General features: G+C 40.4%; 1 protein-coding gene and 1 non-coding gene across 3 annotated transcripts in view; one reads left to right on the top strand and one right to left on the bottom strand.

Moving 5' to 3' along the window:
* PDE6D (phosphodiesterase 6D) overlaps positions 1 to 4,598 on the top strand; it is a 59,756-nt gene that overhangs the window by 27,251 nt on the left and 27,907 nt on the right. The window lies entirely within an intron of this gene.
* On the bottom strand, positions 722 to 823 carry LOC119469194. The gene has a single exon (XR_005198010.1). It is a non-coding gene; the product is annotated as a U6 spliceosomal RNA (small nuclear RNA).

Genomic DNA, 4,598 nt, shown 5'->3' with positions numbered 1-4,598 from the left:
GATAGCATGGGGAGAAATGCCAGATATAGGTGATGGGGAGGAAGGCAGCAAATCACACTGCCACATGTGTACCTATGCAACAATCTTGCATGTTCATCACATGTACCCCAAAACCTAAAATGCAATAAAATAAATTTAAAAAAAAAAAAAGTTACCTAAGTGATTCTAATAGGCAGCCAAGGTTGAGAACCACTGTTGTATGTGGTTCTTATAATTTGCCGTAGCTTCTTAGAATACAAGGTATATATAAGTTGATGTGGCCAGATGCAGTAGCTCATGCCTGTAATCCCAGCATTTTGGAAGGCCAAGTTGGGGGGAATCACTTGAGCCCAGGAGTTTGAGACCAGCCTAGGCAACATACTGAGACCTTGTCTCTACAAAAAAAAAAAATTAGCTGGGCATTCTTGTAGTCCTAGCTACACAGAAGGCCAAGCCAGAAGGCTCCCTTGAGCCCAGCAGTTTGATGCTACAGTAAGCCATGTGCACCACTGCACTATCTACCTATCTGTCTGTCTATCTAAGATACCATTTTAGACAGACCGACAGGCCAGGTAGGCAGGTCGGTAGGTAGGCAGGTAGGTAGGTAGATAGATAGATAGGCAGGCAAGGCTAATGATTAAAATATACTTTCACAATTACATTTTTGGGGAGAAATATTTAATATATGTGCATTAAAAATTAGAAATATATACATCAAAATATTAAATGGTAATCTCTGGGTTACTTCTTTTTTGTCCTCTGTTTTCTTTCTTTTTTTTAAGGGGCCATGCTAATCTTCTCTGTATCGTTCCAATTTTAGTATATGTGCTGCCAAAGCAAGCACTGTCCTCTATTTTCCAAACTTTCTATGATAGCCATTCCTTTGGTAAAGAATCCTTATATGTGTAAATATAATTATTAGTAACTGTGATCACATTATACATATTTTATAAACTGCTTTTTAATTTAAAAAAATTTTTATTTCTGTTCACATATCAATACATTATGAACATTTTGTCATACCATTACACATTATTAGATAGGCTTTTATATTGTTTAAAGTGAATCCTGACCCAGGATAACTGAATTTTTACCTTAATTTTATTTACATATTGATATGGGGTTTTTAATAAATTGTTTAGCCAGGTGCAGTGGCTCACACATGTAATCCCAGTACTTTGGGAGGCCAAAGTAGGCAGATCCCCTGAGGTCAGGAGTTCAAGACTAACCTGGCCAACATGGTGAAACTCCATCTGTACTAAAAATACAAAAATTAGCTGGGTGTGGTGGCACACACCTGAAATCGCAGCTACTGGGGAGGCTGAGGCAGGAGAATTGCTCGAACCCGGGAGGCAGAGGTTGCAGTGAGCCGAGTACGTGCCATTGCACTCCATCCTGGGCAACAAGAGTGAACTCTGTCAAAAATAAATAAATAAAATAAATAAATAGTTTAATTTCTGAAAACTTTAGTGTTTAGAAGTTGTCCTGGTACACAGAACAGGACATTTTTAAAAGGAGTATGTCTTGAGAGGCCAAGGCGGGCGAGTTGCTTGAGCCCAGGAGTTCAAGACCAGCCTGGGCAACATGGCAAAACCCTCTCTCTACTAAATACATACAAAATTAGCTGGGTGTGGTGGCGTACACCTGTAGTCCCACACACTTGGGAGGCAAAGGTGGGAGGATCACCTGAGCCCAGGAAGTTGAGGCTGCAATGAGCTGTGATCATACCACAGCACTCCATCCTAGGCTACTGGAATAAGACCCTGTCTCAAAAAAAGAAAAGATATCTGGAAGCAAGTTAGATCAGCTCTTCTCTAAGGCTTTTACAACAATTGTCAATTGAATACCATCTTTTTTTTTGAGCACTTAAGCCTAACACATAGAGTTTGACTTCACTTTCTCAGAAGATGCTGCAGCACAGGGAATTCTTAATGATGTTTGGATTACCTGTGGCTAGAATTATATTTCTAAACTTTCTCTTTAAATCTTTGGTTTAGAGCCAGGTGTGGTGGCTCATGCCTGTAATCTCAATACTTTGGGAGGTGAAGGCAGATGGATCATTTGAGGCCAGGAGATAGAGATCAGCCTAGAACAACAGAAGGAGACCCTAGCTACTCAAGAAGCTGAGGTGGGAAGAATCACTGGCACCCAGGAGTTCAAGGCTGCAGTGAGCTTCAGTTGTCCCATTGTACTCCAACCTGGGTGACACAGTGAGACCCTGTCTATAATAAATAAGTAAATAAACCTTGATTTGGTTGGAATTGTGCTTCAAGACAACCAATATCTCTTACAGTTCAAGTTTCCTCTGCATTAATATGTACATTATGATATGGAAAGCTGGAACAACATCTTAAAAATCTCAATGGTGTATGATTGGCCAAGCTATATTGTAATCAAAGAAAATCAAGTATGTCTTTTTTCCCAGACCTTTGGGAATAAATATCACTCCACCACTTCAACAAAAGAAATTATCTGGGCTGGGCGCGGTGGCTTACGCCTGTAATCCAAGCACTTTGGAGGCCAAGGCAGGCAGATCACCTGAGGTTGGGAGTTCAAGACCAGCCTGACCAACATGGTGAAACCCCGTCTTGAAAAAAAAAAGAAATTATCTGACCCCCGAAACTGTTCTGTTCTTGCCCCAGTCTACTTGCATTATAGGGGAAGAGAGTAATTTTGCTAATGGTCTCTTCACAATGAAAAGAAAAGAGACATGTTCTGTAATTAGGGAACTTTTTAAAGATGCACAGTGGTTTATTCTGCAGGAGAAAAGCTTTGTCATCATATTTTTACATCTTTTAACCTTTTCTCTACCAGAATCTGTATATAAAAGTTTCAGAAATGCACAGTTTTTATTTTCAGAGAAATAGGCTTAATATTTTATTTACAGAGTTGAATTCAAACAGAGCTTTCAAACTTAGCATTCTTGAGGAGAAAGATTACAAGACACATCATGACCTAAAGACTTCAGAAGTTGTACCTGTTGGTACCTAAAGAATGCAGGCCTCTTTGAGTAGTGTTTGATCCGAGTTTGTGCCGTAACCTGAGACTATGGCGCTATCGATGTTGGCTATCTTGTCTAGGTATGCAAATCAGGGAGATAAGAGACACCTGGATATGGCACAGTGCTGAAAAATGATACAAGTCAGTACGTGGATATTCAGCTTCAGAGGCATGTTTTAGACGCTGATACTTATCTCAGAAGACCTGATCACAGGCAAGCTGAAGATGGTACTTTGTACAAGCCTCCATTATAGATAGTCCTTCTCATATTGTGTTGCAATTATTCTTTTACCTGGTGGTTTCCCTACCTGAAGATGAACTCCAGAGGCCATGTGCAGGAACCATGTCTTATTAATCATAGTATACCCTAGCCCTAAGTGTTCAGTACATGTTCATAAGTGTTCAGTAAATGTTGGACAAATGAAATATCCAATTCAGCCTTCTTATAATCCAAAACCTTTTGATCATATACAAATCCAGATTAATTTGACTTTTGTTTTTTCTTTTTTACCAATTACATGTTGATCATTACTTAATACCAATGAGTCTTTACACTACTATACTTAACTAGTCTTTTTAAGTGTAGAACACTTTTTTTTTAAGTGAAGTTGATAACTATTCTGGAGGAAAGATGGAGAAAAATAATTAAGAAACTTTGAACTTAAAATTATATCAAAATTTGAGAACTAGATTTATTTTTATTTTTTTGAGACAGAGTCTCATGCTGCCACCCAGGCTGGAGTGCAGTGATGCATTCTCAGCTTCAGTCTTTGCCTCCTGGGCTCAAGAGATCCTCCCACCTCAGCCTCCCAAGTAACTGGGACTACAGGTTGTGCACTACCCTGTGACAGGCTAATTTTTGTCTTTTTTGTAGAGATGGGGTTTCACCATGTTTCCCAGGCTAGTCTTGAATTCCTGAGCTCAAGGAATTCACCGTCCTCAGCCTCCCAAAGTGCTGGAATGATAGGCATCAACCACCATGCCTAGCCAGATTTTTTTTTATTTTTTTATTTTTAGAGACAAGGTCTCACTCTGCCACCCATGCTGGAGGGCAGTGGCACTATCATAGCTCACTGCAGCTGTGGAACTCTGAGACTCAAGCAGTCCTTCCACTTAGACCTTCCGAAGAGCTGGAATTACAGACATAAACCACTGTACCCACCCACAGATTAGATTGTTAGACTTGCTTTATCTATGTTCAAAATGAAACTGTACTTTGGAGGATATGTGTATGCTACGCTGCCTGTCAGCATAGTACCTTGACTCTTAAATAAGATATGAAAACACAAAATTAAAGAGTATTTCTTGGGCCAAGCATGGTGGCTTATGCCTGTAATGCCAACACTTTGGGATTACAAAGTGTTGGGATTTGGGAGGCCGAGGTGGGTGGATCACAAGGTTAAGAGTTAGAGACCAGCCTGGCTAACGTGGTGAAACCGAATTTCTACTAAGAATACAAAAATTAGCTGGGTGTGGTGGGTGTGCCTGTCATCCCAGCTATTCAGGAGGCTGAGGTGGGAGAATCGCTTGAACCTGGGAGGCGGAGGTTGCAGTGAACCAAGATCATGCCATTGCATTCCAGCCTGGACAAGCAACAGAGCAAGACTCTGTCTTGGGGG

Source organism: Cebus imitator, unplaced genomic scaffold (assembly GCF_001604975.1).
Source record: "Cebus imitator isolate Cc_AM_T3 unplaced genomic scaffold, Cebus_imitator-1.0 Scaffold592, whole genome shotgun sequence".
Classification (NCBI taxonomy): Eukaryota; Metazoa; Chordata; class Mammalia; order Primates; family Cebidae; genus Cebus; species Cebus imitator.
Note: the sequence above shows the minus strand (reverse complement) of the source record. Positions and strands in the feature narration are given on the sequence as shown.